The following is a 14,487-nucleotide window of genomic DNA, read 5'->3' on the forward strand; positions in this document are numbered from 1 at the left end:
TCAAATTGGGGGGGGGGGAGATTTGTTTGTGGCTCTCTTTGTTTGTTCTCTCTCCGGATGGAGGGAGAGACCAAGCAGGTACAACATCTCCTGAAAATATACCTAGAATGATCCATCTAAAATCACAGAAATTGTAAGTAGGCAAGGAAATGCGTTAGGTTATCTCTTGTTTTAGCTTGTGAATTTTCCTATGCTACAAAGGTAGTTTTATTCTTGTTTTTGTAACTGTGAAGCTGAGTCCAGCGGTGAGTCCTCTGTGTTTTAAATCATTTTATTACCATTCTGATTTTGCAGGTGTGATTCTTTTACTTTTTTCTTGATGATAAAGTTCTTCTTTTAAGAACCTGATTGATTTTGGTGTCCTGAAGATAAAGGGTCTGGTCTGTACTCAAATTGCTAAGACAATTAGTTGGTATATTATTCTCAAGCCTCCCCAGGAAAGGAGGTAAAGAGGCTTGGGGGGATAGGGATTCCAAGTGACCCTTCCCTGAATTTTTGTGCAATTCACTTGGTGGTGGCAGCAATACTGTCCAAGGACAAGGAAAGGAATTTGTGCCTTGGGGAAGTTTTTAACCTAAACTGGTAGAATATAAGCTTAGGGGTCTTTCATGCGGATCCCACATCTGTACCCCAGAGTTCAGAGTGCGGTGGGAAACCTGACAGTAGCACTGAGGTCAGCATTGCACCCTGCGATGTTGGTGTCCTGGCTCAATGGGACTGAGTGGTGAGAGCTTTTCATTCCTTCAGGTTGTTGCACTCTTCTAGTTTTAAATTATTCTGGATGTTGGCTGCAACTCCTCCCTCCCACCCACTGCTCATTTGTGGCATTCTCTAGACTCTGTCTCTCTGATTTCCTCACTCCTGCCTCCCCACAAGGCCCTTGTCAGGGTTCCTTCCCCACTCTGAACCCTGGGGTACAGGTATGGGGACCCGCATGAAAAAAACACTAAGCTTATTTTTATCAGCTTAGGTTAAAAACTTTTCCAAGGCACAAATTCCACCTTGTCCTTGAACAGTATGCTGCCACCACCAAGTGATTTAGACAAAGAATCATGGAAAGTTGGAATCATATTTCCCCAAAATATTCTTCCAAGCCCTACACCCCCTTTCCTGGGGAAGGCTTGGGAATAATATCCTCACCAGTTGGTACAGGTGAACACAGACCCAAACCCTTGGATCTTAAGAACAATGAAAAATCAATCAGGTTCTTAAAAGAAGAATTAATTTAAAGATAAAAGAATCACCTCTGTAAAATCAGGATGGAAGATAACTTTACAGGGTAACAAAAGATTCAAAACAGAGGATTTCCCCTCTAGGCAAAACTTTAAAATTACAAAAAAAAACCCAGGAATAAACCTTCCTCTTAGCACAAGGCAAATTCACAAACTGAAACAAAAGATACTGTAACGCATTTCCTTGCTATTACTTACATTTAATATTACCAAAATAGTATCATTTCAGTGGGAGCTGGATTACTTGCTTGGTCTCTCCCTTTGTCTCCGGAGAGAACACCCACACATCACAAAACAAAGCCGCATCCCCCCTCCTTCTCCCCCCCAGATTTGAAAGTACTTTCTTTCCCCATTGGTCCTTCTGGTCAGGTGCCAACCAGCTTATCTGAGCTTCTTAACCCTTTACAGATAAGGAGGGATTTTATGTTACCCTTAGCTATATGTTTATAACACGCCCTCCAAATCACAGACGGTGCTGGACAGCCTGCTCCACACTGGCTGTGATTTCTTCCTGGAGCTCTAGGAGAAAACAGAATTAATAAGACACATGCACCTCTAGATATACTACTGAATATAGAAAACCTAACAATATTTTCCACATTTCAAGGATGATTTTAACCAGTTGATTCTGGGAAACTTTCACGGGAGAGTGCATCAGCTACTTTGTTAGAAGCTCCTGAAATGTGTTGTATTTCAAAATCAAAATCTTGGAGAGCTAAACTCCATCAAAGAATTTGTTTTGTTATTGTCCTTGACGGCATGAAGCCACTTCAGCGCAGCATGGTTGGTTTGCAGGTGGAAATGCCGTCCCCAAACGCATGGGCGTAGCTTTTCCAAAGCATACACAATGGCGTAACATTCCTTTTAGCTGATTGGCCAGTGGCTTTCCCTCTCAGACAGTTATTTGCTGAGACATACGACAGGATGGAATCCTTGATCCGGTCCTTCCTGCATTAAAACTGCTCCCACACCATGCTCGGATACATCTGTGGTTACTAGGAAAGGTTTGTCAAAGTCTAGGGCCCTTAGCACAGGGTTAGACATGAGTGTTGTTTTAAGCTGGTTAAAGGCCTTCTGACACTCTTCAGACCACTGAACTGCATTTGGCTGTTTCTTTTTGGCTAGGTCTGTCAGTGGGGTGGCTATTTGGCTGTAGTGCGGTACAAATCGCCTGTAATATCCGGCCAAGCCTAAGAAGGATTGGACCCGTTTCTTTGTCTTTGGGACAGGCCACTTTTGAATAGCATCCACTTTGGGCTGTAGGGGGTTGATAGTTCCTTGACCCACCTGGTTTCCAAGGTAAGTCACTCTGTTTAGGCCTATTTGACGCTTTTTAGCCTTAACAGTTAGTCCTGCCTCCCTTATGCGCTCGAAGACTTTTTGCAGATGCTCCAGGTGTTCTGCCCATGAATCAGAAAAAATGGCCACATCATCAAGGTAGGCGACTGCAGATTCTCCCAATTCCGCTAGGAGACCATCTACAAGTTTCTGGAAGGTGGTGGGTGCATTTCGTAGCCTGAAAGGGAGCACATTAAATTCATACAGCCCTGCATGGGTGATGAAGGCTGACCTTTCCTTGGTGGGTTCATCTAGTGGTACTTGCCAGTACTCCTTGGTTAAGTCTAAGGTAGAGATGACCTGGGCACGTCCCAGTTTGTCCAATAGCTCATCTGTGTGTGGCATTGGATAGTTGTCTGGGCGAGTTACAGCATTTAGCTTACGGTAGTCCACCCAAAAGCGTATCTCCCTATCTGGTTTGGGAACTAGAACCACTGGAGATGCCCATGCACTGTTAGAGGGGTGGATTACACCCATCTATAGCATGTCCTGGATCTCCCGTTCTATAGCAGTTTTGGCTTGAGGAGACACCGGGTAAGGTTGAGCTCTAATTGGGCGAGCATTACCTGTGTCAATGGAGTGGTATGTCCATTCGGTCCGTCCTGAGGTGGCTGAGAACATCGGCGAGAAGCTAGTGTACAGCTCCTTGATCTGCTATCGCTGCATACGTCCAAGGGTCATGGAAAGGTTCGCCTCTTCAACGCCACCGTCACTTTTCCCTTCGTAGTAGTCATCTTCTCCCTGGGCTGTAAACTGGAAAACCTTTAATTCTCTGGAATAAAAGGGCTTTAGAGAATTAACATGGTATACCTTAGGCTTTAGGTTTGAGGTGGGAGATGCTATAAGATGGTTCCCACGACGCTTCCATCTTATGGGCTTGGAGCACTGTCATAACTATAAAGGGAAGGGTAACAGCTCTCCTGTGTACAGTACTATAAAATCCCTCCTGGCCAGAGACTCCAAAATCCTTTTACCTGTAAAGGGTTAAGAAGCTCAGGTAACCTGGCTGACACCTGACCCAAAGGACCAATAAGGGGACAAGATACTTTCAAATCTTGGGGGGGGGGGGGGGGAGAGGCTTTTGTTTGTGCTCTTTGTTTGGGAAGTTGTTCGCTCTTGGGACCAAGAGGGACTAGACATCAATCCAGGTTCTCCAAATCTTTCTGAACAAGTCTCTCATATTTCAAACTTGTAAGTAAGCAGCCAGGCAAAGCGTGTTAGTTTATCTTTGTTTTCTCAACTTGTAAATGTACCTTTTGCTAGAGTGTTTATCTCTGTTTGCTGTACTTTGAACCTAAGGCTAGAGGGGGGGGTCCTCTGAGCTCTAAGTTTGATTACCCTATAAAGTTATTTTTCCATCCTGATTTTACAGAGATGATTTTTACCTTTTTCTTTAATTAAAAGCCTTCTTTTTAAGAACCTGATTAATTTTTCCTTGTGTTTAGATCCAAGGGGGTTGGATGGTGTTGGTGGGAGGAAGGGGGGGGGAGGATGGTTAATTTCTCCTCGTTTTAAGATCCAAGGGGTTTGGATCTGTATTCACCAGGGAATTGGTGAAGAGTCTCTCAAGGCTACACAGGGAAGGGAATTAGCTTTGGGAGTGGTGGCAGCGGACCAGATCTAAGCTGGTAGTTAAGCTTAGAAGTTTTCATACATTTGTACCCTAAATTTCAGAGTGGGGAAGCAGCCTAGACAAGCGCCTTCAAGACCATGACTTGGTCCCCTACTTTGAAGGAACGCTCTCTGGCATGTTTATCATGCCAGACTGTTTGTTCTTCCTGAGCATCTTTTAAGTTTTCTCTAACAAGGGTTAAGGAGTTTCGGAGGGTGTTTTGTACGTTGCTTACAAAGTCTAGAATGTTAGTTCCTGGAGAAGGCATAAACCCCTCCCATTGCTGCTTCACCATCTGTAATGGCCCCTTAACCTCATGGCCATACACAAGTTCATATGGTAAAAACCCTAAACAGATGTGGTACAGCCCTGTAGGCAAAGAGCAACTGCTGCAACACTAGGTCCCAGTCATTGGAGTGCTCATTTATGAATTTACGTATCATGGCTGCCAAAGTTCCATTAAACTTCTCCACCAGGCCATTTGTTTGATGGTGGTAAGGGGTGGCAACCAAGTGGTTCACCCCATGAGCTTCCCACAAGCTTTTCATGGTCCCTGCCAGGAAATTAGTTCCCGAATCTGTAAGGATGTTGGAGGGCCAACCTACCCTGGTAAAAATGTCTGTTAATCCCTGGCACACACTTTTAGCTCTGGTGTTGCTTAAAGCAACTGCTTCCGGCCATCAGGTGACAAAATCCATGAAAGTCAATATGTACTGCTTTCCTCTGGGTGTCTTTTTTGGAAAAGGACCCAGAATATCCACAGCTACTCACTGAAATGGAACCTCAATTATGGGGAGTGGCTGGAGAGGGGCTTTGACCTGGTCTTGGGGTTTTCCCACTCTTTAGCACACCTCACAAGACCGGACATAGGTAGAAACGTCTTTGCCCATTACTTCCCAGTGGAATGACTTCCCCAAATGGTCGTTGGTCCTGTTCACCCCAGCATGGCCACTAGGATGATCGTGGGCTAAGCTCAGGAGCTTTACCCGGTACTTAATTGGAACTACCAACTGTCTTTGAGGATGCCAGTCTTCCTGGTGTCCGCCAGAAAGTGTTTTCTTGTATAAAAGTCCTCTTTCTACGACAAACCAGGATGACAAACCCTAACACATTCCCTGAAATCAAAGTAGAAGATCACAAATTCGATGAATGCAGAGGTAAATTACGAGGCCTGTTTGATGATTTTCGGGGCAAGTTTGAAGACTTGCAGAAGTTGAGATCCTGCTTAGCCTTTCTTATAAACCCATTCATGCTTGATGTGATCAACAATGGCTGTCCGATTTCCAAAACTGTGGTTACTGAAAGATCTACTGTAGAAATGGAACTATTGGCACTCCAGGAGGATGAGGCTGTCAAGGTGACTTATAAATCACAGTCTGCAATCAAGTTCTAGAAGCAAGTGCCCAAAAGGAAATATACTAACTCAAGAAGACTAGTGTGTGACTCATTTCAGTTTTCGGCACAACATACGACTGAATCTCTGTACTCTCTGATGAAGTTAGTAAAATCAAAACATCTGACCGAGCTCCTCCATACCACCTTGACAACATATCAAACAGATTTCCAAAGACTTATGACCAGGATGGAGACCCACAAGGCCTCTAGCTCTAGCAGTAATTAGCCATGATTCAGTAACTTATGAAGGAAGGCTGAAGGAATTGGGTTTGTTTAGTTTGGAAAAGAGAAGACTGAGAGGGGACATGATAGCAGTTTTCAGGTATCTAAAAGGGTGTCATAAGGAGGAGGGAGAAAACTTGTTCACCTTAGCCTCTAAGGATAGAACAAGAAGCAATGGGCTTAAACTGCAGCAAGGGAGGTCTAGGTTGGACATTAGGAAAAAGTTCCTAACTGTCAGGGTGGTTAAACACTGGAATAAATTGCCTAGGGAGGTTGTGGAATCTCCATCTCTGGAGATATTTAAGAGTAGGTTAGATAAATGTCTATCAGGGATGATCTAGACAGTATTTGGTCCTGCCATGCGGGCAGGGGACTGGACTCGATGACCTCTCGAGGTCCCTTCCAGTCCTAGAATCTATGAATCTATGAAGTAGGATGTTAATATTTAAAAAAATGCATGTATAAAGGTTGTGCGTGTCTTGTGGCTCTCAAACTTCTGAAAATTATATGTGGCTCAGAGGGTCAGTAAGCTTTTGGCCATCCCAACATTCTAGTTTTTTCTACAGGACCCCTGCCTCATTCAGTGCATAGGATGAACAGTGCTTGTTGAATGAGCAGCTATTCAGTATTTTGTTTTGTCCCATTGTTCAATGTATGGCCCCATGCCTTAAGTATAGCAGTTTTCAAACACTGCTCTGAATACAGAATTATTTATTTCTTCATAAGCTTACCAGTTGTATTTGAGTGCTTCACAAATATTTATGAAAAGTATTTTCAGAACAGCCCTGTGAGGAGCAGTGGTGGTATTATCCCTGTTTTACACACAGGCAACTGAACCACAGAGAGATTAAGATTAGAAGTATCCACTAATTTTGCCTGCCCAATTTGAGGTACCTAGGGTTTGAGTTTTTCTGAGTATTTAGCATTATATAGCACTTCATATGTTCAAATCACCCACTGACTTCATTTGCAGCTGTGAATATGCAGCACTTCGGCAAATAAGACTTGCCTAGCACCACATAGTAACTCTGTGGCAGAGGCAGGGGTAAAATCCATTTCTCCAGGGGAGTGTTAAACTGCCTTAACCATGGCTGTTGAATAGGGGACTGCAAACAGGGGAGTTTAAGAGGGAGTTGAAATATAGTCGCTATGGTTAGGAAGGGCCCCATCGCCAGTGCCAACGGTACTCCTGTCTCCTCCACCTGTGCCTGTATTCAGACAGACAACATAACCATGGATGCCTCTACCCAGATCCTGGCATGGATTAGCAGAGACTGGGCCTGCAATTCCCACTCTCAGAAAGCCAGGCTGAGGGGACCATCCAGTGTGAGAGGCGCCTGCTGGTGGAATCTTTCAGGAAGCAGGTGGGAGACTTACAGGAGGAGGTTGCTAGGCTGAGGAGCATCTGTGCATACGAGGAATTCCTCGAGAGTATTCACATGGAGACATCCAAGGCTGAGGAAGCTATCCAGTTACTGAGGATTGCTGTCACACCACCGGAGGAGGAGGTTATGGCTCTGTCACAGGGAGGACAGTGGCTGCTGGTTACTTCTGGCAGCAGGCAGTGCTTCATCCCTACTCCCAACCCACCCACCATGGTGATGGAAAACAGATATGCTGCCCTGGCAACAAGTGATGAGGAATCGCCCCCGGAGGGAGGAGAAGCCATGTACCCCCAAGACTGGGAGGATCACAGCCACCACTTCCAGGACGAAACGTAGGGTAGTGGTGGTTGGTGACTCTCTTCTGAGGGGGACGGAAGCACCCATCTGTTGCCCTGACATGGCATCGCGGGAGGTATGCTGTCTGCCACGGGCCTGTATCAGAGATGTTATGGAGGGATTGTCGAGGATCATCTGGCCCTCTGACTACTACCCCATGTTGCTCATCCATGTGGGCACTAATGATACAGCAAGGTATGACCCATAGCAGATCAGAAATGAGTACAGGGCTCTAGAAGTAAGGGTGAAGGAGTTCGGCGCACAGGTGGTGTTCTCTTCAATCCTTCTGGTCAAGGGTAGAGGCCCAGGCAGAGACAGATGCATCCTCGAGGTGTATGCCTGGCTGCAAGGATGATGTCGCCAGGAGGGCTTCGGGTTCCTTGACCATGGGATGATGTTCCAGGAAGAAGGTCTGCTAAGCAGAGATGGGGTCCACCTATTGAGGAAGGGGAAGAGCTTATTTGGATACAGACTGGCTAACCTAATGAGGAGGGCTTTAAACTAGGTTCAACGGGGTCAGGTGACAAAAGCCCACAGGTAAGTCAAGAACATGGAGACCTGGGAGAAGGTTTGGAATTTGGGGGGAGCATGGGCTGTTAGAGATGGGATAAAGGAGAGACAAGACAGAACTGGTGCAGGAGTGGGATCAAATCAGTATCTTAGATGTCCGCATACTAATGTGAGAAGTATGGGGAATAAGCAGGAACAACTAGAAATGCTAGTGAAAAAACACAACTATGACATAGTTGGCATCAGAGAGACCTGGTGGGATAATATGCATAACTGGAATATTGATATAGAACAGTAGTTCTCAAAATTATGTTCTGGTGACCCTTTTCACATAGCAAGTCTCTGAGTGCGACCCCCCCACTTATAAATTAAAATCACTTTTTAATATATTTAACCCCATTATAAATGCTGGATGCAAAGCGGGGTTTGGGGTGGAGACTGACAGCTTGCAACCCCCCATGTAATAACCTCCTGACCCCCTGATGGGTCCCAACCCCCAGTTTGAGGACCCCTGGTGTGTGTGTGTGTGTGTGTATATATATATATATTGCTCAGGAAGGACACGCAGGGAAAAAAGGGAGGAGGTGTTGCCTTATATATTAAATATGTATACGCTTAGACTAAGGTTGAAATGGAAATAGACGACAGACTTGTTGAAAGTCTCTGGGTAAGGATGAAAGGGGTAAAAAACAAGGGTGATGTTATGGTAGGGATCTACTACACACCACCTAATCAGGAAGAAGAGGTGGATGAAGCTTTTTTTAAACAGCGAACAAAATCATCCAAAGTACAGGACTTGGTGGTGATGGGGGACTTCAACTACCCAGACAGAAGATGGAGCCAGCTACTAGGGGGGAGGCTGTTCTAGATTTGATTTTGACAAATAGGGAGGAATTGGTTGAGAATTTGAAAGTGGAAGGCAGCTTGGGTGAAAGTGATCATGAAATGATAGGGTTCATGATTCTAAGGAATGGTAGGAGGGTGAACAGCAAACTAAAGACAATGGATTTCAAGAAGGCAGACTTCAGCAAACTCAGGGAGTTGGCAGGTAAGATCCCATGGGAAGCAAGTCTAAGGGGAAAAACAACAGAAGACAGTTGGCAGTTTTTCAAAGAGACATTATTAAGGGCACAAGAGGAAACTATCCCATTGCATAGGTAAGATAGGAAGTATGTCAAGAGACGACCCTGGCTTAACCAGGAGATCTTCAATGATCTAAAACTCAAAAAAGAGTCCTACAAAAAATGGAAACTATTCATCCTTTCTAATTTGACCTATAAACAAATAACACAAGTATGTAGGGACAAAATTAGAAAGGCCAAGGCACAAAACGAGATCAAACTAGCTAGAGACAAATGGGATGTCTTCAAGTCACCAGGGCCTGATGAAATGCATCCTGAATACTCAAGGAGCTGACTGAGGAGATATCTGAGCCATTAGCAATTACACTGGTCTACAGTTTTTGAGAAGTCATCTGTTTCAGAGATAAAATGTGCTATTTATTATGTATTTTGATGTGCTGAATTCAAATATGACAATTAAAACAACTGATTGGCTACTGTTTCTAAGATATTTAAGTTTTTACATTTTATGTCTATGTATATTGTGTAGATAATCGAGTTTTAATCATAAATTGTAAACCTAGGTCTTTTCATGTGTTTATGGTTGCTTTACATGATAATATTTCACCTGTCATGTTTATGTAACACTTTAAAAATCAGCAAAACGGTTATATAAATAAAATTTATTATGAAACAAAAGGCAAAAAAATATTCTGTACATAGTTTAGTCCTATTCAGTGTCTACTCGGCGCTTCTTGGCTTGTCTCTTGTATTCATTAAATGGAGCATCTCTTGTCACTGTCCAGCAATAGTCTGCAAGCATTGATGGGCTCCATTTGCCCTGATAGCATTTCTCCATTGTTGCAATGTCCTGGTGAAATCGCTCGCCGCTCACTGCTCCGCAGTTCGGTGGAAAAAAATCTAGATGAGAGTGCAAAAAATGTATTTTTAGTGACATGTTGCAACCAAGGCTTTTGTATGCCTTGAGGAGGTTTTCCACCAACAACCTGTAGTTGTCTGCCTTGTTATTTCCGAGAAAATTTATTGCCACTAACTGGAAGGCTTTCCATGCCCTCTTTTCCTTGCCACGCAGTGCATGGTCAAATGCATCATCTCGAAGAAGTTCACGAATCTGAGGACCAACAAAGACACCTTCCTTTATCTTAGCTTCACTTAACCTTGGAAATTTTCCACAGAGGTACTTGAAAGCTGCTTGTGTTTTGTCAATGGCATTATGCAGTAAAACAGCTTTAAGACTCGTCTTCGATGAATCAATAAACAGTCTCCACTCATCTGGATCGTGAACGATGTTGAGGGCTGCCATCACACCATCGATGTTGTTGCAGGCTACAAAATCACCTTCCATGAAGAAGAATGGGACAAGATCCTTTTGACGGTCACGGAACATGGAAACCCTAACATCACCTGCCAGGAGATTCCACTGCTGTAGTCTGGAGCCCAACAGCTCTGCCTTACTCTTGGGTAGTTCCAAATCCCTGACAAGGTCATTCAGTTCACCTTGTGTTATGAGGTGTGGTTCAGAGGAGGAGGATGGGAGAAAATGTGGGTCCTGTAACATTGATGGTTCAGGACCAGAAGTTTCATCCTCTTCCTCTTCCTCGTCTGACTCAAGTGAGAATGATTCTGGTGCATCAGGAACTGGCAGTCCTTCTCCGTGGGGTACTGGGCACATAACTGATGGAATGTTTGGATAATGCACAGTCCACTTTTTCTTCTTTGACACTCCTTTCCCAACTGGAGGCACCATGCAGAAGTGATCTGTTGGCTCTCTCCAAATCATTGGCACTGCAAAAGGCATAGATTTCCTTTTCCTGTTCAACCACTGGCGAAGATTTGTTGCACAAGTGTTGCAGCATATGTGTGGGGCCCACCTCTTGTCCTGATCTCCAATTTTGCAGCCAAAATAAAGGTGATAGGCTTTCTTAACCATAGTGGTTATACTGTGCTTTTGTGATGCAAAAGTCACTTCACCACAAACATAGCAGAAGTTATCTGCACTGTTCACACAAGTACGAGGCATCTCTGCTCACTTTGGCTAAACAGAAATGTGTCCCTTTGCAAAATCAAACACTGACAAATAAGAGAGCACGACACTGTATGATTTCTAGAGTTGATATAGGGCAATTTGTTCAGCAGAGTGATGTAAGCTTTGTTATGATTACATCATCCATGACTTCTAGGAATAACATGATGCAATTCATATCATGTATGATGCAATACCAGCTTCAGATTGCATCATTCATTGTTTTGCCTAAAAAGCAAGTATTATCCAAACCCAGTCATAGATTTATTCATAGATCCAGTCAAAGATGAATTTTAGTCATTTCTGGTTTAAATGGAGATCCCTTCCCTTTATAACTCACTTATCCTCCGCCATTCCCAAGTCAAGGGTCATATATATGGACCCAATAGCATATCTTGAAAACTAGAGCCAGTCAGCAATTTTAAGCATCATTTTCGTTTGCAGTGACCCAGAATTAGTAAAGTTTGACTACATTTATTTCAGAAGTATTTTGGCTGTAGAGCAGTGTTATCTTTCAGAAGTCATGGAAGACATGCGAGATTCCAGAAGATTGGAAAATGGCAAATATACTGCCCATCTATAAAAAGGAAAATAAGGACAACCCAGGGAATTACAGACCAGTCAGCTTAACTTCTGTACCTGGAAAGATGATGGGAGCAAATAATTAAGCAGTCAGTTTGCAAACATCTAGACAATAATAAGGTGATAAGTAACAGTCAGCATGGATTTGTCAAAAACAAAATGTGTCAAACCAACATGATAGCTTTCTTTGACAGGGTAACAAACCTTGTGGATAGGGGGGAAGTGGTATATCTTGACTTCAGTAAAGCTTTTGATATGGTCTCACATGACCTTCTCATAAACAAACTACTATAAGGTCGGTGCAAAACTCGTTGGAAAACCGTTCCCAATAGTTATCATTGATTCACAGTTCTGCTGAAAGGGCATAACGAGTGGGGTCCCACAGGGATCACTTCTGGATCCGGTTCTTCATCAGCGTTTTAGATAACGGCATAGAGAGTACACTTGTAAAGTTTGCGGATGTTAGGAAAGCCAAAAAAGAGGGCCCAAAAAGAATTTGAGGAACAGTTAGCCGAAGACACAAAAAGTAACAGCAATTTTTTTTTTTTTAAAAGTACATCAGAAGCAGGAAGCCTGCTAAACAACCAGTGGGGCCACTGCATGATTGAGATGCTGAAGGAGCACTCAAGGATGATAAGGCCATTGCAGAGAAACTAAATGAATTCTTTGCATCGGTCTTCACGGCTGAGGATGTGAGGGAGATTCCCAAAGCTGAGCCATACTTTTTAGGTGACAGATCTGAGGAACTGTCCCAGATTGAGGTATCATTAGAGGAGGTTTTGGAACAATTTGATAAATTAAACAGCAGTAAGTCACCAGGACCAGATGGTATTCACCCAAGAGTTCTGAAGGAACTGAAATGTGAAATTGCAGGACTAGTAACTGTAGTCTGTAACCTATCATTTAAATCAGCTTCTGTAACAGATGATTGGAGGATAGCTAATGTGATGCCATGTAGGGTGTTGGACTCACCCCTGCAGTGCCTCCTGCTGGTTATCCTGGGAATTAGCTCAATCCAGCCCGGAGCGCAGCCTGCAGGCCAGTGATCCGCCTTACTGCTACTGGCCCCCGTGTCCCTCTCAGGACCCCGGTGCCCCTTTAAGTGGGTCTCCCCCTCCCAGGAGAACCCCCACCCACTATCCCCACCTTGCCTCAGTATCAGGCTACTGCCAGTCTTCATCTAGCCACATGCCCAGGAGCAGACTGCAGTATCAGCCTACTCATCACTGGCAAGGTTGGGTTTGGACCTGCTGCCTTGGCCTACCCCTGGGCTGCCCTCTGCAACCCCTAGCACCCCTTGGCCTTCTGCTAGGTCGCAGCCTGGGGCTTTCCAGGCTGGAGCTCCCCAGCTCCTCAGCCTTTCTCCAGCCCTGCTCCACCCAGGTATTCTGTCTCAGCTCCCTGCAGCCAGGCCCTTCTCTCTCTGAGTGCAGAGACAGACTGTTTGGCCTCTGGCTCACAGCCTTTTTATACAGGCCGGCTGTGGCCTGATTGGGGCGTGGCCCAGCTTTTAGAGCTGCAGCCCTCTGCAGGGATGCTTTTAACCCCTGCTATTTTAGGAGTACATGCCAATTTTTAAAATGGGCTCCAGAGGTGATCTCGGCAATTACAGGCCTGTAAGCCTGACTTCAGTACTGGGCAAACTGTTTGTTTGAAACTATAATAAAGAACAATATTGTCAGACATATAGATGAACATAATTTGTGAGGAAGAGTCAACATGGTTTTAGTAAAGGGAAATCATGCCTCACCAATCTACTAGAATTCTTTGAGGTGGTCAACAAGTATGTGGACCAAAGGTATCAAGTGGATATAGTGTACTTAGATTTTCAGAAAGCCTTTGACAAGGTCCCTCACCAAAGGCTCTGAAGCAAAGTAAGCTGCCACGGGATAAGACGGAAGGTGCTCTCATGGATTAATAACTGGTTAAAAGGATAGGTATAAATGGTCAGAATGGAGAGAGATAAATAGTGGTGTCCCCAGGGGTCTGTACTAGGCCCAGTCCTATTCAATATATTCATTAATGATCTTGAAAAAGGGGTAAAGAGTGAGGTACCAAAATTTGCAGATAATACAAAATTACTAAAGATAGTTAAGATCCAGACTGCAAAGAGCTACAAAAGGATCTCTCAAAACTGGGTGACTGGGCAATAAAATGGCAATAAAATGAAATTTAATGTTGATAAATGCAAAGTAATACACATTGGAAAACATAATCCCAACTATACATATAAAATGATGGGGTCTAAATTAGCTGTTACCACTCAAGAAAGAGATCTTGGAGTCATTGTGGATAGTTCTCTGAAAACATCCACTCAATGTGCAGCGGCAGTCAAAAAAGCAAACAGAATGCTGGGAACAATTAAGAAAAGGATAGATAATAGGACAGAAAATATCATGTTGCCTCTATATAAATCCATGGTACACCAACATCTTAAATACTGTGTGCAGTTGTGATCGCTCCATCTCAAAAAAGATATATTGAACTTGGAAAAGCTTCAGAAAAGGGCAACAAAAATGATTTGGGGGGAGGGATAGCTCAGTGGTTTGAGCATTGGCCTGCTAAACCGAGGGTTGTGAGTTCAATCCTTGAGGGGGCATTTGGGGATTTAGTTGGTGATTGGTCCTGCTTTGAGCAGGGGGTTGGACTAGATGACCTCCTGAGGTCCTTTCCAACCCTGATATTCTATGATTAGAGGTATGGAATAGCTTTTGTATGAGGAGAAATTAATAAGACTGGGACTTTTCAACTTGGAAAAGAGACAGCTGAG

General features: G+C 44.0%; 1 protein-coding gene across 2 annotated transcripts in view; it reads left to right on the forward strand.

The window, feature by feature from the left end:
- Nucleotides 1–14,487, forward strand: part of LCMT2 (leucine carboxyl methyltransferase 2) — an 86,490-nt gene that overhangs the window by 9,958 nt on the left and 62,045 nt on the right. The gene's annotated exons all lie outside the window — the stretch shown is intronic.

This window comes from Malaclemys terrapin, chromosome 1 (assembly GCF_027887155.1).
Source record: "Malaclemys terrapin pileata isolate rMalTer1 chromosome 1, rMalTer1.hap1, whole genome shotgun sequence".
NCBI lineage: Eukaryota > Metazoa > Chordata > Testudines > Emydidae > Malaclemys > Malaclemys terrapin.